Below are 22,905 nucleotides of genomic sequence, written 5' to 3'. Positions count from 1 at the left end.
CCAGGACAGGCTCTGCCTTTCCCCATTTGTTCCATAAAATGTTCAAGAATTTCATCCAGTTGTATTTCCTTAGCCTGGCTTAGATCACATGTCCTCCCTCCTCCACCTTCCATACCAATCAGTGCAGCATGGTGGAAAAGGAGCCCTGATTGACCAAGCAGGGGGCCTCGGCCTCATGGTTCCTCTGGTGTGAAAGGAAGACTGGCTCCACCCAAATCATCTGAACTTAGAGAAGCAAAGAGGTAACTTATCCTGTAAAATGAGGAATCTGTGATCCAAAGAAGGTGACTAGGTGACAGGCAGGTGAACCCATTAATCGCTAAACATGAGACTGCAACGAAGGTAGCAATACACAGAAAAATGGCCTCTGCTTTGCAGGCTGGCTAAATGAGACAGGTGACGTCCATATTACCAGTGAGCTAGAGCTTCCTTAATACTTCCCAGCATGTGCATTTTTTTTTGTTTTGTTTCGTTTTGGTTTGTTTTTTTGTTGCTGGATAGTGGTTGGGGAATCTGGCAATGGGAGTGAAATGTCAGGAGTATGAGGGGAGGAAAAAGAGGGTGCTCTTTAAAGGGTCAACAGAACACAGATGTGGGCAGAGTCAGTCAACACGGGGTGGTGAGGGCTCCAAGATCTAGCCTGAAGCGGCGAGATGGAAAGGGATCACCAGGGTTCCTTGAGAACTGAACTTGGCCATGCTACTGACCCAGTTGTGGGTGAGGGGCAGCAGGAGCACATGGGCAAGGCAGGGAGCGTGGGGAGACAGCAGTCCTCCATTCTCGTGCTCCTGCTCTCACTGGTCAGACCCCACCAGAAGTTGAGGCAAAGCCAGCTGAGAAATTCCAGGGAGAAAGGCTAAGGCAGGCAGAATATAGAAGCCAGCCTGCAAGAGGCCACTATTCTGCAAGGTTTGATGTCTGAGATGAAAGTGCCATGAAAGGCACTTGGCTCATGAGCCTTGGAGTTGGGGGAGGGGAGTTAAGTCAGAGTCTGGCTAAATTCTGATTTATTCTCCTTGCTTTTGGAAATGTAATAATCTCTCCATCAAAGCTCCATCTAGCTGCCAAAATAATGCATGTCCTTTTGTACAAATGAAAGAATTACTGCTATTATGCAAACACTCAAAGGATATCACATTTGCATGCAGAGGGGGGAGAAAAGAAAAAAATCCTATCTGCAATAAAATCAATTATCCCAAATGTGGCAAAGAGACACAAGAGTATCCATTTAACACTTGGACAGGAGCAGAACCAGCTTTCCTTGCCAACCTTCATGAAATAACAGAAGCCAAAAGGAAAATACTCTGAGACTAGAGGCCTGGATAGAATAAACAGGAATTGGGAATTTCTGACCATTCTAAGACAATCTACCCAACAGAAACAAAAGATGGAAATAAAGGTTCTTATAAATGTTATCCATGAATATTAATGACCCACCACTGATGTCTGAATGTGGTTCCTCATTAAAAGGATCTTTGGGTAGAGCAATGTAAGAATGAGTGCCTGGGAGGGGTATTTGCTTGGCCTCTGAAAGCTGCTCCCGAACCAGGACTTATCCGAGGCTTATGAGTGTTGTATTTGATCATCAGGAGATAGGAGCTTTGCCAAGAAGGCACAAAGTCACTGATCCCGTAAAAGAAGAAGTCCACATGAGGGACATTGAGTTCATGGAAGGCTCCCATGTGTTCCTGGCACCTTGTTGCAAGCTTGCTTGTCCATCTGCTGCAGCAGGTCAAGAGAATCTGGGTGTTGGGGGCAGGGGCTGTGTCCACTGGAGTCCTGTTCTCTGTATCGCCTGAGCCAGGCTCAGAGCAGGGCTGATGACTTGACAAATGTGTTAATGAACTTCACAGAGTATCAGGGTCCAAAATAGGCTAGACATCACCACTTTGAATGATTCTGAAAGAACAAATATCTGCAACAGACATTAATTTTTTTTTATTAATTTGAAAAGCAGAAAGAAAAAGACAGATTTCTTCCATTCACTGCCCATTTCATAAATGCCCACAATAACCAAGGTTGAGCCAGACTGAAGCCAGGAGCCTGGAACTCCATCTGGGTCTCCCACATGTGTGGGAAGGGCACAAACATTTGAAACATTTTTTACCACTTTCTCAAATACATTAGCAGGGAGCTTGATGGGGAAGCAGAGCAGTTTGGACTTGAACTGTTGCCCTGATATGGAACACTGATGGTAGCTCAACTTGCTGTGCCATTTTGTTCCCGAGCTTTTTTTTTTTTAATTGAATTTGTATTGTTTTAAAAAATTAATTTGATAAGGAGAGGGTAGGAGAGAGAGAGAAAGAGAGATAGATATTTGACATGTCATTTGGGGTTTACTTCCCATATACTCATGACAGCCGAGGCTAGGCCAGGTTAAAGCTGAAGGAGATGGGAACTCAATCTGGGTTTCTCACATTCGGGTGCAGGAGCACAACAGTTTAAGCTATCACTGCTGCCTTTCAGGGTGACAATTAACATAAAGGAATAAAGTCAGGACTTGGCTATTCCAACCTGAGTCTTCCTTGTTAGGCCAAATATCTGCCTTCGGGAGAGATATTTTGAAACTCACATTTCCCAAATCCCTATGCCTCTCTATCCCCCTCCCACAACTCTCTTGGGTTAGCAAGATCTGGAGGTGGGTGTACACTGTAGTGTGAAAGTCAATTGCTAACTCCCTCCTCAACCACTGAGAACCACTTTTCCCAGACTCACCCATTGCACTAATGCCTCAAGTATTCCCTGCTTTCCATAGTGGCTGAGTGAGCACAGGTTGCAGGGAAGGCTGCTCACTAGGAGTGGTGATATTTTGCCCAAGGACACATACAGCCAGGCCATGAAGTCCCCTCACAGAACAAAGGCTGGACAGCTTTGTTCAACCTCTGAAGTCAGGGTAAGAATTGGAAGCTTTCATTTGTGAACAAGAATGTGAGTCTTGGCTTTCTGGGGGCAGGAAGTACTGGGATTCCCTCCTAAATCCTTTGAGAAAGTTTTGCAATGGGGAAGGGAGTCTCCCACTTCCTCCCAGGGCAGTCCCAGTACTTCCTGGTTGATTAAAATTGGATTTGGCCTTTGGGAGGGCAAAGGGTAATTAGAGCTTCCCAATACAGAGAATCACAGCTCTACAATCGTCATTTGGAAACGACAATACTACTGTTGAACATAACAGTGTGGATGATGGACCTGACAGTCCTGTCTCATCGCTTCTCCATTTATAAAGCTGGCAGGAAGTTGAATTGATTTATAAATAGTTTTGCTCATCTTTGGTGTGTTACCCAAAGCCTGGATTCTGTAAGAGTACTAAGTGCCACCAAAGAGCATATTTGAAGTGACTCAGAGAGTGAACTTCCATACACTTCCCCCACCCGCCAGCCCATAAAGAAGGTGGTTGGATTCTGGAGCCGCATGGTCTGCGTTAGAGAACTGGTTCTGCCATTTACCATCAGTGTGGCTGCGAGTAAATCACCTGACTTCTGTGTGCTTCTATTTCTTCACTTGTAACATGGGATAATCATAGTACTTCAAGAGGTTATTTTAAGGTTATGAGATTGTTAGGAGGTAACATATGCAAAAACTCTTACAACAGTGTTGTGCAGAAAGTGATGTGGAAGTATGAGCTTTCATTAGCATGACTTTGTGCAGATGGCATGCCCCATGGGAAGAGCAGGGGTGTGAGTGTAGCTGCTTGCCTACATGGGCTGTGAAGGGCTGTTTGTGTCTGTGGTTGTGCATTATTGAGTCACTGAAGTAAAGCCCAATAGTTGAAGAGGTCTTGTTGTACCATGCTAAGGTAGACACATCTTCCTTGGAAGAGAGCATAGTTTGATTTCCAGACATGAGGCTCACATATATCATTCTTTTGTATTTCCAGAATCACAGAATCTTAAGCACTAGAAATAAGTTCTGGCAGTTCATCCTAGCCTGAATGGAGAAGAAACTGAGTTGCCCAAGGTTGCACAAATAGCCATGGCTTGATCTTCTAATTGCTAGAGCAATGCTCTGTCTGCACATCACCATAGTTACAATATCCCAGTGAACAGAAATGTATTTTGTTTTCACATCTGTGTTGCTCAAAGTGAAATATATACATGCACAAGAATGAAGGTGCAGACATTTTGCAAGGAGCCTTAGACATTTAACTGAGGTGCAGAATGTTTTGAAAGAGAACGTGAGGCGACATCAGTGTAACAGGCCTCTTAGTTATCAGTAGCAGACATAAGTTCCAGCTGATTTGAGCACTCAAGGAATTTATTGGAATACCCAGTAGCTTGGGAATTGAAGGGGGGGTGGGGAATTCACCAGAACAGGGGGTCAGGCAGTGACTCCCACAGCCAGGATCATCCCATAGGATCATTCTGGTAAAATGCTGCTCCTGGACACTCAATGTCATAGCCCCAGAATTCACACAGTGTCATTGCCAGTGGGCTCTCAGGCCGGGTGACTCAGGTCTTCTGAGTGGTCTCCCACCTGCTATCAACCATGACGCTGCCCGGCTCTGCAAAATTCCACATCCCTGGGGCAGGGGATGATGAGTGAGAAGTTGAGAGCAGCTCTTCAGCTCAGATGAATCTGAGGTGGAACTGGGAAGGGGTGGCAGGGTGTGCGTGTCACAGGGCCCAGAGACATGACCTCTAGCTAGAACTGAGATTTACAGAGCATGGTTTCTTCCTGTTGGATTTCCCTTCCCCTCCCTCTGCTGGAATCCTGAGTGATCTAAGCTAGGCAAAGGAACAAAAAGCCTTGAAAATCCTGTGGCAGTCAAGAAAGTTCAGGAACACTGTACAGCTTGACTGTCTGCTCTCTCCAGCATCCCATCACTGCCCTGTGCAAGGGGACAGGTGTTCTAGGGGGACCACAAGGTCAAACTATTCCTCTACTGTTCTGTTTACTTCAGTTACTTCCATATTCACCCTTACACCCCTACACCCTGTAGCATTTTCTCATCTCAATTAGAATAAATCCAGAAGCCTTACCATTTTTTATCATTATAAATGCACATAGCATCAAATTCAGCCATTTATCCAGTTTAGAGTACAAAATTCAGTGGCAATGTTATGCAAGCATCCCCACTCTCTTTCTAGAACATCTTTACAATCCTGAAAGGAACTCTAAACCATGAAGCAGTGTCTATCCAATTTTCTGCCTCCCTTCTCCCCCTAGCCCTAGGAACCATTAAGCTGCATTCTGTCTCTCCAGAATGGCCTACCCTGGAAATTCCACATCCATGGGATCCTGCAACATGGAATGGCCTTTCTATTGTTCTTACTCCTTCCCTCCCCTGGCCTGGCCTCTTCTGCAACCTCACCCAGCACAGGCTGGGAGCTCACACTGACGCCCCGGAGGGGTATGTCAGTGGATTGGAAAAGTCCAGGAAAGGCAACAAAATGACCTGGGGATCTTGGAAGTATTCAGTGGGTGTCATGCAAAACAGGGAAGCATTGGGGAGGAGGTGGGAGAGCTTTTGAGTTGAGTTACATTGGGGCAGCAATGGGTCTTGGAAGGAACAGGGAGTAATTCACAACAGGTAGAGGCAGTTCCACTGGCTTCTAGACACTTCCCCTTTCTCTAGTGCTTCCCACCAGAGAGGGATAGCACCTATGGGGAATTGTGCTGCACACTACAGTATGGGGTAGTTTTCAGAAGCACAGGATTGTCTGATGTGGAATGGGAAATAGATATTCGAGCCAAGGTTATACGGCTGGAGGTTCTTCTCTCCCTTGCCATCCTCCTAGCAATTTTACCAGGAAGAGCGTAGTAATGGTCATGCTACAAGTGAAAGTTGCAGTATTATTGGCAATGTGAAAATGATGTAACAGAAGGCCCTAACGTAGATTAGCTTAGGAAACTCAGGGGTGCACTTCTTTCCTACACAGCATTGGCAAAATAATTGTTTCGGACCACTGGGCAGCCCCATTCTTCACTGTCACCCTGGAACAGAGGTGACTGCATCTCCGTCATTTCCAACACAGGGCTCTGAAGTTGTCTGCAGCAGAGAGTTCACTAGGCCAGCTGAGCTCGCCTACAGGACATGGTATGCACTTAGAGTCTCTGTCAGAATCTAGTGTTGTCTCCTTCACAGCAAGAACGTGGCAGCTAGGGCCCAATGGGAAGAGTTAGCAGTGGCCCCTCTCTTAAGGCTCCTGTTCCACTCAAGCAGAACTTTGGCTTTCCATCCTCATGACCATAGACTTGACAGAGTTGGGAGTGTCATTTTCTTAGGAACTGACCAAGGAACACAGCCATGATCCTGATTAATTGAAAGCTGAGCCTGTCCCTGGTAGTTCTGGGGTTTCTCAAATCACTGAACTGAAAGGAAGGTGGGAACACTCCATGGCCAGCAGGGGGAAGTAAGGTTGCTATCATGTAATTAAGCTGGAGGACTATATCTGAAGCCTAGGGGGGACTGTGGGATCAACTGATAGAGCTTTCGGTCCCATAACAAAGGTCAATAGAAAACTGGCAACTGGAAAGGGCTCAGCTATTCAGGAAGAAGTTTGGGTGTCCCTGGTCTCTGAGGGCCTTAGTAGAGGATGAGGATAAGGTGAACACAGAACTGGTGATGACAAAAGATCGCTCTGGCCTCAGGATGCCTTACAGAAGAAAAGACCATCACAACCACACTTGTTTTATGATTGTTCATTCCCCCAGCTCCCTTTACCTTTCCTTACTAGTTTATGTTGGTGGCAGTCACACTCATAATCTAGGTTCTGAGGCGGGCACACGTGAAACGATACCACCAGTGGTATGATGATGCTTGCTTTTCCCTGTGCTTGGGACAGGTTTTCGTTTAAATGAAGGACAAAGAAGGAAACTGGGTGGAAATGGGTAGGCTGGGCTGGTTCACCTGATCTCCACCCTTCTCTGCCTGTTCCTTTCTCAGGAGGCTGGTCTTTGCAGGCAGCAGCATAAGGATTCAATTGCTAGGCGCTTTCCTAGGGGGCCAGGGAGAGACTGGAGCATGGTAGACAAGAGAGACAGAAGTGCCCTGCACCCCACCCCCAGGGACTCCTGCCTGGAAGCCACCCTTCTCTCAGAGGCTGAATCTTTCATGGACAGCAGCACCTGCAACCTTTGCCTGCACCTTCACCCTGATGGATGGCAATAGTTCCTGCTGTTGGCATCCATGATCCCTGACCACCCCTCTGGAAGCAAATCCTTCACTGAGGTTTCTTCATGGCAGTCACGTGGGCTGATCTATCCCACTGAGTCCTGACTCATGGAGTTTCTCCTTCTTACTCTACTTCTAAGCATCTTAAGAACAGGGCCATGGCCTCAGTCGTCTCTGTATGTGCAGACTGTTCATAAAACGTGAAATGCATCAACTGATCTGAAGAGTTTTCCTACAGCTCTTGCAAAGCCAGAGCAAGGAACAAACTTAACTGGCAGAATGCTCTTAATGTCTATATCCAGAAAGCAATCAAGATTCCATTCCATCCATATCACCTCTTCCTGAGGCACCAGTGCCACAGGATATGGCTTTGGTGTCCCAAGACAATACCTGCCAGGAATTCAGATAATGATTTTTCAAATTAGGATGCTGGTTATTACAGTTTCATGTCCAAATGAATTGTTTTAAAAAGGTTCTGCATCGAGAAAGCCAAGTGAATGAAGCCTTTTTCACATAATTGCCAGTGCAATGTATCAAACAATTTGCTCAAACCTTCAGGCCTCTGAGATGCCTAATCCCTTTTGGTAAGTGAGTCTCCACTAAATATCCATCCCTGGTCTTCTTCCTCTAGGCCCTGTTGATGCAGATAAACTAATCCAGGCTCTGGAATTGCCTGGCTAATTTCTCACCACTTGCAGCTGAGTGAAAGTGGTCAGAACTGGGCATGCAGATACGAAGAGATACTGGAAAGTGACATAGGGATTCGGGGGCTGGATCTGGGGAGAGAGAAGGCAGACAGAAATGCTCAGGACAGACTCAAGTCAAAGAGGTTAGGCAGAAGAGTTTGGAATCTGTTCAAGGGGTCCAAGGCCAAAAGACCCCAGTGTCAATGAGCCTGTGATTAAATCCAGTCTTCTACAGCAAGACCAACTTGTACGCTTTCTTCCCATACATAGCACTGTCCCCTGTAGCCATCTAGTCTCAGAGCACAGCAAGGCGTGGCTGAAGCCAAAGCTTTAGGGGTTAGGCTAGGATTAGGGTAATTCTTAGCTATGATTAAGGATTTCTACATCTCAGACTCAGCTATCTGGGTGGAGTGAACTTGATGGTCCTGCTTTCCTTAACAGATAATCTATGACATGTTTATAGCTGCATGTACCCTTTAGAGACTCAGAGAGTTGAAAACTAGAATATTATCTTTATTTTATTTGTAAGAAAATAGAAGTTGAAAGTAGTTCCTACTGCTAGAATACTTTTTACTACAGATAGGAAACTAAACAACCGAAACTAAAATGCTAATTTGTGAGTTCATAGAACTCAAGAGTACAGAGTACAGAGGTACATCAACATCAACTTGACCTAGTTGCTCATGCTCAACAATTCAACTGAGGTTCTGGCTCTTCTCCCTTCTCCCATCCCACCTTCTTCAGTATTCTTCTACTGCCTTGCAACTCTACATTTGTGGTCTCATGCAACTTCATTAATTCTAAATCTTGTAGCATTCATAAGAGCTACACCAGGCAGAAACATCTTTTCTTCGTCAGCATCCCTTACAAGTGTTGTCTCAAATCTCATTGCCCTCACTGGGCTTCCTGCCTGCCCTTGAACTAATTTCTGTATCTTCAAGGGTGAAACAGAACAAGGTTTTACACGCATCAGGCCCAACTCACAGAGTTTTGGGTCAGGTTAGAATGGTGACAAAGTGGTTTGGGGGTACCAAGAGTGGGAGAATGGAGGAATGAGTCCTGGGAAGAATGAAGGCAGTGACCTCCTCAAGGTCAGGCAGCTGCCACAGCCGAGATGGGACTGAACTCACTCCTCTCACTCAGTATTTACATATGGATGGTTATGTAATTTCATTTAAAATCATGCATCACAAGCATTAGAGTTGTAGGGAAGGACGGATCTTCAGTTTGAATTGATGCATTTCCAAAGGAAACTGCATGTGCTTGGTGCTGTTCATTCCCCAATTATGATCCAAAATATGTGCAAACACACCTTGCCATTTAGTCACAATAATGAAAACACAAGTGTTTCAGTTATTAAATGCTGCATCCCACTAGAGCATGAAGGCTTGCGGGAGGAAGGGAGCAGGCTTTAGAGAGTAAGAACTAGCATGCAAATGAATGTCCTGCAGTTTTAAACTGAGGTTTTGGCAGTGCTCTGGAATGTTTTTCAGTTTTATGGCGAAGTTTTGAGGCAATCTAGTGTTGATGCCACAGACCTCAATGCTCCCCTTTCAAAATGCTTATTCATGTCTCTCTGTAAGGTTCCTCTGTCTGACTCAGGAGTTAGCTAGGTGGAGAAGAAAGCTTTCAGCACCTGCCACATACGAGGTGCTGTGCTAAGCACCAATGGCCCCGAGAAAGGGTCAGCCCTTGGGGAGCTCCAAGTTTAGTGAAAGAGGTGGATAATGAAGGGGATAATTCAATAGCACCTAGTGAGTGCAGTGCTAGGCGGAGGAAGACAGTGCTGTGTGGACAGAGTAAGGCTGACTCCTGGGGGCAGGGAAGTCTTTCTGAAGAAAGCTGGCAAAGGAGGCTCATGAACGCAGAGGTACGAAGCCTTGATGTGGATTCCCACAAAACACCAAATAATTCAGAAGGCAGTTGGAGGCCGCAGGTGTTGGTTCACTGAGGGTCCTGGGGCTTGTGTTATGGAGCTGGGAGGCTGCTACACAAGGCCTGTGACTCCTTGATCCATGTCTTCCATCTATTTCTGCATCAGAGTCTACGGCCACAAAGGAATGTACTGGAGAGATGCAGGCTGGTTCAACAACAGGAAGGAAAGATCTAAAAGAGCCAAGCTCTGGAACAGAAATGGTTCCTCGGTCGGGAAGGTGACTTCCAAAGCAACATCAGGGTGTTCCCGGCAAAAGAAAGAAGGCTGACTTAGCCAGATGAAGCAATGGTATCCATTTCCATGGCTGTTTGGCCGTGGGATTTGAAGGTGACAAAAGAAAAACAGAATTAAAAGGCTCAAAAGAATAGGGTTGGGGCTAGGTCTGGGATAGGTACAGATAGAAGAAACTTTTCAAGATGGGCAAACGGCTGTAGAAGAAGGGAAAGGGCAGGACTGGGGAAAATTCCTGGCTCCTGCTCAGAGACGCCAACAGTGGAGGGAGGAGTGAGGAGGGGAAATGGAGATGAGGGATTGCTTTGTCCACACCAGTCTGGAGGAACCTGTGGGACATCAAGCAGATGTTAGAATCTGAAGCATAGCGAAGGAACTCACGGGAATGGATGATACGACCTAGAGAGATTTCAAAAGTAGTCACGAAAACACCAACATTAAAACAGGCTGGCCAATCAAAGGCTGGAAGATCAGGAGAATGGAAGGGAGGAGCAGCAGGTACATAGTACAGGATAGGATGGGCTTGAGCTCAGGAAATGGGAGAGGCTGCAATCTGGGGGGTGATCTGCATAAATGAAAACAAGGAAGTAGGGGAGGACTCATGAGGGTCCCTCTTGCCAGAATCTTCAACGAGAAGGGCTGGTTAAGTGTATGGTCGTTGGAGGGGGTACAGCGTCCAGGGATCCAGGGTTTTTGTTTCTGAAGACATTCATCTGTCCTAAGATGTGTTGAAGCACACAGTTCAGTGGCTTTAAAAGTGTGTCCACAAACTATCTAATTCGCCAGCATTTTCTTTCCTCTGCAAGACGCTCTGCACTCATTCACTGCCACTCATTCCTTCTCTCTTCCAGTCCACAAGTGTCCTGTTCGGGACCATTTCATGCAATTGGTTCTTCGGTGCAGGGGCTTCTTCCATTTAGCCTGGTCTTCAAGGTCCATCTACCTTGCAGCATGGATCGGAACTTCGTGTTTTGTTGTGTTTTTGTTTTGGTGAACTACTCTGATCTACAGATAACACAAATGTTTATCCATCCATCATCAACCAATGGATATTGGGTTATTTGCTCTTTCTGCTGCTATGAACATGCTTAACCAAGTTTCCAATCCTGTTCCTGGATCCAAGTGAGAGTGTGGGGTTGGTCACTGATTTTCTCGTGTGTGTGTGTGTGCGTATATAACTCGATCTTGTCCACAGGCTGAGTGCACTGAGCCAGAGCAGAGGCTGGGCGGGGAGGAGGACGGAGGCGCCCAGGAGAGGAAGGGCACTTTCTTCAGCATCACTTGCCCTCTCCCAGCAGCCAATATGAGCCGACCTCGCTCACAACTCCTGGCTCCTCTGCACACACCTCGCCCTGGATGGCCACGCGCGCAGCCGGCGAGTGCACAAAGCATCCCTAGGCCGGCGCGGGCTGGGTCACGGCCGGGGACGTCTTCTCCTTTCGGTGGTCTCCTCTGCTCAGAGCCTGGCCCACTTGGGGCTAAATTTCTGCCGCGGACGCATTCACCGGTGAATAAGGACAGGTCGGCTCCTCAGGTGACTCGGGCGCCCCCGAATAAGCAACCAAGTCTGAGCAGCCACGCTTACCAACCCTGCAACACCCGGACTTGTAACCAGCCCTCCGCAGCCACCGCGCACGCGCCACCTCCAGCTGCCGCCGAAGAGGGCGGGGAGTAGGCGGGGCTGAGGCCTCGCCGGCCAATCGGAAACGAGGACCCCCGCCCCCCGCGCCGGTGGACCGAGCTTGACCCCGGCGGTGGGCGGAGGAGGCGGGGCCAGCCGCGCGGCCGCGGCAGGGGCGGGGCTCGGGCCTGAAGGCGGGGCGTGGGGCTGTCAGTCCCACGCCCGCCGCTGCCGCCGCTGCCGCCGCCGCCGCCGCCGCCGCCGCCGCCGCGGCTCCTCACATGCCGTGGCCCGGGTGGCTGCCAGCGCTGCCTCCCGCCTCCGGTCGCTCGGCATCCCCGTGCAACCTCCCGCCGTCCCCGCCCGGCGCGCAGGTAAGGCCGGCCGCGCAGCCGAGCCACTGCGCCCCGGTCCTCGGGATTCGTCGGCCGCGCGGGCGCCCCCTCCGGGCCGTGTCAGCGCCGCGGCTCCCCCGTGCTCCCGGGGGCGGTCCCGGGGGGCGGGACGACAGTTCTCCCATCCCCCCCCCTCCCCGCCTCCCCGCACCTCAGGGCGCCGGGTCAGCCGCGGGGTCCCCAGGCCAGGCTCCGCGGGTCCGGCGGCGTGGGAGCCCGCTCCTGAGCCCCGCCTCGCGGGCCGATTACACAATTGCGGGGACTGGGGCGGGGGGACCCCCTCCTCTCTGCAGCCCCTGCCCGCACCTGTCCCCAGGCAGAGAGGGCAGAGATCCAGCGCGACCGTGGGGGCCCGGAAAGTTTCACTTGGCGGTGGGGTTTGTTGACATCCGCGAGGTGCGGGAGGCGGGGGCTGAGCCGCGAGGATGCGCCTGGCGAGTCGCGCGCCCGGTGCCACGGCGTGGCTCTGCTCCAGGTTTCCCTTCCAGGGGTCCTGCCCCCGGGCGGGCGCACGGGGCCCGGGTCCCTGCTTGCCTCCGCTCTGGGGACAGCTTGGGCTCTCGCTCTTGCCCTGTGCCTTTGCATCTAGAGTGGACGTTTAGATCAGGTGGGCCAATCTCCTCAGCGTGATTTCCACGACACTTTGCTGTGCTGTGAGGTGCTTTGCCATCCTCGTGAGTGAGTTGGCGAGGTGGAAAGGCAGCGTAGAGCCAGCGGCGCCTGGCAAGACGCCTTTTGGTCTAGCAACTCTGGAAGAGCCAGCGGGAGCCAGGGGTTGGGGTGCGCGGGGAGGGGGACGCTGGTGGCCTCGGTGCGGCAGGACTAGCTGCTCCCTGTTTTTCCGCGGGTGGAGACGGCTCCGGCCCGGGGGAAGGGCTTTCTCCAACCCTCCCTCCCGCCCCATCCATGGCAGGTTATTTGGTTTTCCTCATACAAGCTAAGGAGGAATCACAAGGGGTGCTGCCCGAGGAGGAGTTGAAGGGAAAAGGGAGCTTCCATTGGATCTGGATGCTGGTCTCTCTCTCCCTGGATGACCTTTCCTGGGCGGAAAGCCGCGGCACTTCCCTCGCTCCCGCTTCGCCGTAGTGTGGCTGAGTTGGTCTTGCTGGTTCCTCAGGGAGCCTGGAGACCTGATGCTACCTGTGGTTGGTAGACCTGCCTAGGGACATCCTCCAGGAGTGGGCTTAATTAGCCCTTTTATCTACCCATTATGCCGTGCAGTTTGAAATCTCTTGTAATCAGGTGCTGTTGTAGTGTTGAATCTTTAATAATATCTAATTCATTTTAATAGTTTTTCTATAATAATCTGCCCGTCAGTATGCCGGTTCTGCAACCCCAGTACTTCTAGTATAGAGGCAGCAATTTACTAGAAATATTATCATGGCAAAAACAATTCTCTAACAGATTTGCAGCCCACTTTGCTTAGGTAATGACTGCTAAGGGCTGTTAAGGTTGTTTAATTCTTGGCTACAGGAGGTGTTAACGCTGCTTTTGATCTCTGAGGTGTTTATGAGGTCACTTCTTCCCATCATGAAGGTTTCAATCACAGGGTCCTCTGAATATGTTTCTTTTGGATGAATATCATATGAATTTATTCTCTGCTTATTATTTTTGGACAAAATTCAGAGCAAGCAAAATTTAGTTTTGATTTGGTGCCTTTTAAAGGATATTGATTCTATATTGGGGAATTCTATGAGGGCTGTGATGACAGTGATGATAGCATGTATTATTACCTGCTGTGCCAGGCGCTATTTTGTGTGCTTTACAGATATGAAGTCATCAGTCTTCACAGTAGCCTTATAAGGCAGGTGCTATCATTACTCCATGTTTTGAACAATGAAAGTAAGACCCAGTTGCTTAACTCGAGGAACCCAGTGAGAGCCAGTTCCTCCCCATGGAACTAAACCACTGTTTAGTCCTAAACCACATTCTAAACCACTGTTACAGCCTGTCTCTGAAGATTATTTTGTAAACAGATATGTCTTTTTTGGTATGTGTTACAAAAAGATTTATTTTAGTTACTCGAGAGACAAAGAGAGAGAAAAGTTGGGGTGGGGGCAACAGAAAGGAAGAGAAATCTTACCTGCTAGTCCACTCTACAAATGGCTGCACAGACCACTGAAGTCATGGGTCGGGAGCTCTGCTGGGTCTCCTGTGTGAGTGGCAAAGATCCAAGTGCTTGGACCATCTTCTGCTGCTTTCTCGGGTGCGTTAGCAGAGAGTTGGATGAAAAGCAGAGTGACTGGGCTTCAAATTGTAGCCCATATATAATGGTGATGTTGTAGGTGATGGCTTACCCCCACTGTGTCACAATACCCATCATAACAGGTCTGTGTAGATCCCCCACTGTCCACAAAACGTTATATTCTTCATGGTAGAGAAAAAAAGAGCTTTCCAGTATAACAGCAAGCACTGGGGTGGGAGCTCTAGTGGTGGTGTTTATTGTGCCACCAGCTACTCTAGTCCAAGAGTCCTGAACCACCTTTCATATCCCCATTGGTGGAAAGCAGATGCTGAAGCAGGTGAGCCAACTAGCTCTACCTTCCTGACATGCTGAAGAAATAAGCCAAGACATGCGTTAACTAAATGTCCTCTTCTTCAAGGCCAACTGTAAGCTGAGTGAATGCCAACTGAAGGCTGTGGGTTTGTAGCTATCATGGAAAAGAACTAGGAAGCCAATACCCTTAACTGCTCCTAACAGCTACCCATGGGAGTTCATGGTTGACACATTTCACCTCAGATACTTCACTGTTGTTTTATTTTATTGTGTCAGGCATTGTTGCTTTTATAATTAAAAAGCTAAAAGATGATCAGATAAGAAGTCATCCTGTACAAGTGGGGTAGCCATGTGCAGTGTCACATGAGGGGCACATGTAGGAAATCATGTGGTATCACTCTTTAAGCAGGTTGGGGTTAGATGATGACAGGACCTGAATCACACACCATGGGCTTGCCAGTATCATGGCAATTCAGAACTGAAAGGAAACATCAGTTAAATACTCACCTTCCCTTCCCCGCTTCATCCTTCATCCAGCTGGCAAATGCCTCCATCTGTGGGCATTTTGTACTCATCCTTTCCCTGCTTGGCCACCTCCAGGGTCAAGGACACACATCTAGGCTCCAAAGAAGACAGAATTACATCTGGTGGTATGGAATGGAAATCGCAGAGGATTCTAGGCCATCCTGATGTGAGCCTTTGAGAAACTTGCTGTTGTCAGCATGAAACCTAGATTCCAAAGGCGATGCAACTCCAGGGAGTCCAGGTGGAGGCCATGGCCAGAGTCTCATGGGAGATGCAGCTGAGCCAGGCTGTGGCAGAAGATGGATCCTGGAAGGAATGGTCCCCAGAAGACAGAAGCCCCTACATCCAGCAGCTGCTTGCACATGAATGTTGGATAGGAAGAGCAAGAGAGCATCTCTTGGGGGTGTGAGAGGTAGAGGCTTGAGATAGCCATGGAGTGAGTTTGTGAAGTTCTGTGGGGTGGGCAGGAGGAACAATTTTGTGTGTCTGTCCCCTACAACTGTAGAATAGGCTGTGGCAAATGCACACACATCAGAAAACACATTATTTTTCCCCAGGGAGGGAGTATGCTATGCACCTAGAGTGGGAAACTCCTCACGGACTGGTCAAGGTGGAAACCAGAGGTGTAGGAGGTGGTGGTGAGCTGGCACTTCCTTTCTTCTCTCAATCTTAGGCTTGGAACGAGGAGCACTGGGCATGGAGTGTGAAAGACTGCCTTTATCTAGCTATGCGAAGAAGGGGTCTGAGTATGACCATTTTGCTGTGCCAGGAGGGTTATGTTGCCAATGGTTTTCTCTTAGTTTGTTGGGAGATGTTCTTTTGAGGGGTTCTGTTCTCCATTTGCACCTGCTCAGTGTGTTTGGGAGAGCTGGTGCATCTCATGGGAGTCCTGAGAAGGTCACTGGAAATTTTTCTTTCCAGTTTAAACACAGATTGTCTGACACTTGAAGAGGACATGGGTCATTAAAAAAAATTATCTATTTGAAAGACAAAGTTACAGAGAGAGAAGGAGAAAGAGAGAAAAAGAGAGAAAGAAGCCTCTAGTTTACACCCCAAGTGGCTACAAACACTGGTGCTATACCAGGCTGAAGCAAGGAAACTGAAGCTTCTTCTGAAACTCCCATGTGGATGCAGGGGCCCAAGGGTTTGGGCCATCTGCTGCTGCTTTTCCAGGTGTGTTAGCAGGGAACTGTATCGAAAGTGGTGCGGGTTCAAACCAGTGCCTGTGTTTGGATGCTGTGTTGCGATGCTGGCATTGCAGATGGCAGCTTAACCACTTAGCCATAGAGTTAGTCCTACAAGATGTTTTAATGATCACATTGATTTGAAAACAGAATAATTTGGAGGAAACAAGTAGAATTTATCCTGGAGGCCATAAAAACAGCCAAAATAAAATTACGAATGTTCTAAGATCAGTTTTCTATTGCTACTTTTTGTGTCTCTGAAATAATTCATATTTCCACATTTATGAGTTACTCAATAGTATATGTGGTGTAAGCTGTATACTGTCATTTTTGTTTTGTTTTGTCTGGTCAGAATTGGTATTGGTTTATCAATATATTTTGGCCAAATGGTACTCAGCTAGCAGTGATTTTGCCCTCCGTGGGATGTTTGGCAGTTCCTGCAGCTGTATCTGGTTGTGGTGCAGGATGCACTGCTGGCTTCCAGTGAATGCTGCAGATCGTTCTGTTATGTCCATGACTGCCCTCACAATCAAGAACTATCCAGCCCAATAATAGCATTGAACTTGGAAACTCCATTTTAAGCAACTAAGAAAGAACTTATTAGGAACAAATTGAGATCAAAGGAACTGGGAAGAAGTAGAAAATATGAACTTTTCCCTAACTTTATCCAAGGGTTCAGTCACTTCGCACATGACTTTTGGAGGGAATACCCCCAAGCATACCACCAGGACCAGACACCTGTCTGCCCCCGGGAGCTTCTCCAATGTTCGCATTGCGCAACATGATCGTTTGGAACAGGAAGTTGAGGCCATTGCTGTGGCAGAGGCTGCAGGGCTAATGTGCAGTGGCAGAAAGGTTTATAGGCCAAGAAGGGAAGCTGGATCCTGCCAGAATTGTTTTGAAAGGTTCCAGGGGATTTTTCAAAGGATATTTTGTTGAAAACATTGAGTGTAAAGCTGAGAAGATGCAATCTCTGCCCTGGGAGATGAACCTTCTATGCTTTGCTCTGAGAGACCAAGCACCTCCCAGATTTTTCTGTGTCTAGGCACAGAGTATAGTGACTATCACATGGTTCTATTATCAGGCTCTATCTGCATCCTCCCCCATTTCCTTTGACAAATGTATTATTCTGAAAGATATTTTACGCATACATAAACATTGAGAGAATCATATGCTGTGATCCTCAGTGACTGTCAACTCCTGGTCAACCTTGAGCTACAGCTCACCTCTGACCTTCCCTTTAAAAAAAAAAATCTAGAAATAGCATAAATAATTACTTAGAGTAGGCATTGTCATTTAGTGAGTTAAGCCGCTGCATGGAAGAATCACATCCCATATAGACACCAATTTGAGTCCCTTCTGCTCTGCTTCTGATCTAGCTTCTTGCTAATACTCCTGGGAGGCAGCAGATGATGGCTCAAGTACTTGGGTTATTGCCACCTATGTGGGAGACCCAGATGAAGTTCCTTGCTCCTGGCTTTGGCCGGTCCAGCCCTGGATGTTGTGGGCATTTGGGGAATGGACCAACAGATAAAAGATTCTATTCTCTCTCTTTCTCAAACAAATGAATAAATCTGAAAAAGTAGGTGCTGATCACTTGCCTACTTGGAGAAGCTTGGCTGTGGGCAGATGTTTTTCTGGTTTTTGGGACTTAGATTGAAGCTGATTATGGATGTGCCTGATACGCAGAGCTGCAAGGCCCTGAGAAAATGCAGTAGGCCCAGGCAAATCAGTCAAAAGCAAAAACAAAAACAAAAGAAAGTATAACAAAACAAAACATAGCTCTTGTTGTAGTAGACGTTCAGGTAATCAGAGCCAAACTTCTTTTCTTTGTAAGCCTCCTGGGTGGAGGAACCTCTCCAGAGTTCTCTGTCTATGGTTTCAGCCACAGGGGTTTAATCACGACCCCCTCTGTTTCATGGCCCTGTAGGTATGTGCTACATGCAGTCTAATAGCCTTTGTCTCAGAGTGTCTGACTCTTCTGAGAGTGACTCCTGTCTGACAAGTACATGGCAGGGGAGCTTGAGGGAGAGGGGCAGGGGCTCAGAGGTGTGAAATGCTCTCACGCACCAGCTGTTGTGCTGTTTTGGAGGGTGGCTGAAGGGCTCCTGGCCCAGCCCTGTGTCCACTGCACTGGGACCCAGTGGGGCAGCTTGTGCTTTGCAAGCAGGACTTGGACTCCCCAACTGTCTCCTGAACTGCAGGAATGGTTTCTTGGCCTTTGGAGACTCGGCATGCCTTTACTTGATTCAGTGTTGTGTTGTAATTGACATACAAAAATGGCTTCACAAGTTGAGAGAGTTCTTGAATAATCAGTTAATTGATGTCTATGAATTTTAATTAGCACTGGCTTCTACTACCTGAGGCATTCTGGGTTAGGTTTATAAGCAACTACATTGGTGTGAAGTCCTGGGCCTCTGCAGAGTTGTATTTCCATCCTTATCCTACTTATTAAATGAATTTGCACCTTCTCTTTATTCCACATAGAGGAGTAAGTGACATTACCTTATTATGAACATTTTGTATAGCAGCTCCTTGATTGTTTGTAGTAGGTTTTTTTTTTTAAAGATTTATTTATTTTTATTGGGAAGGCTGATATACAGAGAGGAGGAGAGAAAGAGGAAGATCTTCTGTCTACTGACTCACTTTCCATGTGACTGCAGTGGCTGGAACTGAGCTGATCTGAAGCCAGGAACCCAGGGCCTCCTCCAGGTCTCCCACACGGGTGCAGGGTCCCAATCAGTTGCTTTCTCAGGCCACGAGCAGGGAGCTGGATGGGAAGTGGGACCGTTGTGATTAGAATCAGTGCCTACATGGGATCCTGGCACGTGCAAGGCGAGAACTTCAGCTGCTAGGCTACTACACTGGGCCTGGTAGTAGTTTTATTTGTGTTGGATCTCCGCTGTGTGCAGGCCCTTTATTTACATTTACTGTGGTCTTTAGAGCCCTTTGAGGTTGGCCATTTTATAGTTGAGGAAAATGAGGTTTAGAGAGTATAGTGAGTGCTAGATGACAGCATCTTAAAAAAAAAAAAGGTTTGTTTATTTCTATTTGAAAGGCATATTTTACAGAGAGAAGACAGACAGAGGGAGAGAAGTCTTCCATCTGCTGGCTCACTTTTCAGATGGTTGCAGTGGCCAGAGCTGAGCTGACCTGCAGCCAGGAACCAGGAACCAGGAGCCAGGAGTTTCTTCCTGTCTCCCATGTAAGTGCAGGGGCCTAAGGACTTGATCTATCCTCTGCTGCTTTCCCAGGCCATAGACAAGGAGCTAGATCAGAAGTGGAGCAGACAGAACACAAACTTGTGCCCTTATGAACTGCCAGTGCCACAGGCAGAGGTTTAGCCTGCTACAGCACTGCACCAGCCCCAGTGGTAGTGGCATTGGTTTTAATGCAGATGAATGTGAATCAAAGGCTGCATACTTTCCAGTGGACCTTCTACCCTTCTTGGTTAATGTTGGTAAGAGTTCTTACCAGGCCTGGTGGAGAAGAGAGAAGCAGGTGTTGTGAAAGGTGTCTGAAAGGTCTGGTTACTCCAGCTAAGAGAATCTTCACTTTAAATCCTAGGGACACATTTCTTTTGAATGCGGTGAATTACTTACAGCCTATTTTTAAGCTGACTATATAAAATAGAAGTTGCACACTGGTAGCCTGGAGCCAGATTGGGTCAGCAGATATGTTGTATTTGGTCTACAGTGTGTTTTCTTTATCCAAAGTGAGATTAGTTGCCACTGTTTAAAAAGTGGGAGGTTTCACTTTAAAAAGCAGATTCTGGTTCTCTTGAACCATCGGACAATCTGGTGACAGGGGACTACTTTCCTCCTTGGCGCTGGCCAGTCACGGCAGATATGACATAGACTCCCCAGCTTTCTGATGTGTCCTGCCTACCTTTCCTGGCTTCTTTACCTGCTGGGACTCTGAAGGCATTCTAGGAGAAGTGTTGTATGCTGTCTCTGTCAGAGTAATATCAGAGGATGCTTGTTTCGTGTTAGAATTAATACTCTCCAGGTTTTCTTTTGTAGAGAGGGGGTTAGGTTTGACATGTAAGTAAACATTCCCCTTTGTACTGGCCCCAGCAATAGCTCATTGGATCTGGATGGGTGTTTGGACCAATTAGATTTGAGATTTGGACACCCAATCAATGGGTTGAAAATGATGACCTTGGAGAGGTGGAATAGGGAGTAAGGAAGCTGTAGGGCAAGGAGTTAAGATCACCCAAAGGCAGAGCCAGAAGGAGCTTCCCTTTCCATGTTGCTTCCTATACTGGGATTCCTTGCAGTCCCCAGCACTTGTCAGTGATTTTATCAAGAGGTTGCTATGATGCCAGGCACTGTCTAAATGCTTGTGGTGCATCAATGAACAAAATTCAGGCAGGTTTCCTGTTCTAAAATTTGTATTTTGGTGGAGAAAAACAGATAACCTTAAAGAAAAAAAAAAAGGAAATAAATATAAAATAAGGTGATAATAAGTGCAATGAAGGAAAATAAAACTAGTTGAGAAGGCAGAATGGATGTATAGGGTAGTGATATTGTGTTAGATTGTTCAAGCAAGGTCCGATGTGAATGAAGTGAGGAGTAAGTCATTAAGAAACCTAGAGGTGGAAAAGTAAGCCCTATAGAGGGTTCAGCAAGTGCAGAGGCCCTGAGGTGAGCGTGTGGTTGACTTGCGTGAAGAACAGAAGGGAGAAGTGGCTGAGATGCACAACAGTGGCTAAGGAGGCGCTGGAGAGTATTCAGGGCCTCAAGCCATTTCAACAACTTTTGTTTTCATTCTGAGTGGGAGGAGGCGCTGTTGGAAGATTCTGAGCACAAGTGACAAAAGTTAGCTTATGTCTTTAAAGATGTCAGTGCAGGGTGGAGAACAGACTGGAAGGCAGCCAAGGTGAATGCAGGGCAGCTGATGAAGAGACCACTCACAGTGGTGGCTCAGGCTAGGAGAGAGGTGGAGGGGTGAGGAGTAGGCCAGTCTTAAATAGATTTGGAGAGTGGAATTGAAAAGGATAGATGGTGTGTTAGGTATTGGATATAGGAAAAATTATCTTTTCGTTTCATTTTTTTCCCATAAAATTTTTGAAGTTTCCTTATATGTAAAGACAGGAGTAGAAATATTTACAAGCATAGCCATTTTAAATGAGAGAGAATAGCTAAGGCATTCTAAATAATCAGATCAGAAGACTTGATCTATGAATATTGTATCTAATTATATGAAGCTCCAATAATTACAGCAGTGAGCTCTTGACTCAAGGACAAACAACAAGTCCTGCAAAACAACATAGAAAGCCGTGGAAGAACTCCTTTGTACATATGGGCTCTTGGTACATTACAAAGGGAATTCTACAGATGAAGGGTGGACTTTCTGATAAATGGTATAATGATTGCTGGATATGTATGTATATGAAAAATATGATGTGATGATCACACTATGCATATATAGAAATCAATTTCCAAAGAGTTTAAGAAGAAATACAAAGGGAGAAGCTATAAAGACTTTGAGTAGTATAAGAGAAATCTTCATGGAGAAGGACTTCTTAAATAAGATATTAAAACATCCACTTTAAGAAAACATTGAGAACATTGATTCCATTAAAATTAAAAATTTATTTTAAGCCAAAAGTACCATGAAGAAAATGGACTGATATGCAATAATGCTGGAGAAGAAATTTCTGAGCTTCAGGAGGGCAGCTGCCCCCAGCACTTCCACAGTGCCCGAAACCAAAGTTCCAATACTCAGGGTACTGTGCACTCAGTCAGTATAAGCTGTCCTCACAGCAAGGATTCTCATCTACAGAAGAGACCATGGTGTAAACCAACAACATTATTTCCTTATTGCTGTTTCTCCTAGCGCTATTCATGTCTCAGGCAAAAATAAAAAAAAAAAAGGGGGGGTGGTAGCTCAATCAGACGATTGCTTTTCAAGTTTTATTCAATGTAGAACCATTTGTGGTTGAGCAGGTTGAGGGATGATTAGATAGAAATATGGACATGGATACATGGATCTTTTTTCATAAGAGTTTAGTAATCTACTTGGGATATTGTGACAAATAGAAAAAAAATATTTGTCAAATCTGGGACCCATTTGAGTATGTGATCTCTGCTGCAATGTCCATGGAAGGAGATAGCTAACACTTCCCTTGTAGTAGTTGAGAAGATATAATGGAGGATGAAAGGTTTGGTTTGTGTAGGGGAGAGATCAGTGCCTAGAAAGAGAGGCAGGAAGGAAGCAATTCTGGAGAGATTAAGAAGAAACATGTTGCAAGCATGGAGAAGAGCAGTTTGGCCAGAGTGGAAGACTGATTCGAAGAATAACTTCCTTGAGAATTAACATGACTGAGGGGCTGGTGCTGTGGTGTAGTGAGTAAAGCTGCCACCTGCAACACAGGCATTCCATACAGGTGCTGGTTTGTGTCCTGGTTGTTCCACTTCTGAACTAGCTGTCTGCTTATGGCCTGGGGAAGCAGAGGAAAATGACCCTCCTACTCACAAAGGAGATCTGAGTGAAATTCTTGTCTTTCAGTTTCAGCCTGGCCCAGCCCTGGCTATTGCAGTCATCTGGGGAGTGAAAAAGTAGATGAAAAATCTCTCTGTGTAACTTTGTCAAATAAAAACTAATTTTTTGAAAAAAGAGCAACTGGAAGAGAATTGCTAGAAAACTTCTGAATAATAATAATAATAACTAATAATATTAATACAAAAGCCTCAAAGTTGTGAAAATGTATTTATAGG

The 22,905-nt window shown here is 46.8% G+C and overlaps 1 protein-coding gene and 1 long non-coding RNA gene across 3 annotated transcripts in view; both read left to right on the top strand.

Annotated features, from left to right (window-relative positions):
• Positions 1-9,186: 9,186 nt before the first annotated feature.
• Positions 9,187-10,095, top strand: LOC131479562 (uncharacterized). The gene is made up of 2 exons (XR_009244970.1): positions 9,187-9,548; positions 9,836-10,095. It is a non-coding gene; the product is annotated as an uncharacterized LOC131479562 (long non-coding RNA).
• A 1,693-nt stretch (positions 10,096-11,788) lies between these two features.
• The window catches only part of HIVEP3 (HIVEP zinc finger 3), a 473,613-nt gene continuing 462,496 nt past the window's right edge, over positions 11,789-22,905 (top strand). For both annotated transcript variants that reach the window (XM_058679706.1, XM_058679694.1), the window contains exon 1: positions 11,789-11,956. The gene's annotated coding sequence lies outside the window, so the exon portion shown is untranslated. The remainder of the gene's footprint in view (positions 11,957-22,905) is intronic.

This window comes from Ochotona princeps, chromosome 2, assembly GCF_030435755.1.
Source record: "Ochotona princeps isolate mOchPri1 chromosome 2, mOchPri1.hap1, whole genome shotgun sequence".
Taxonomy (NCBI): domain Eukaryota; kingdom Metazoa; phylum Chordata; class Mammalia; order Lagomorpha; family Ochotonidae; genus Ochotona; species Ochotona princeps.
This window is presented reverse-complemented; position numbering and strand designations above follow the sequence as displayed.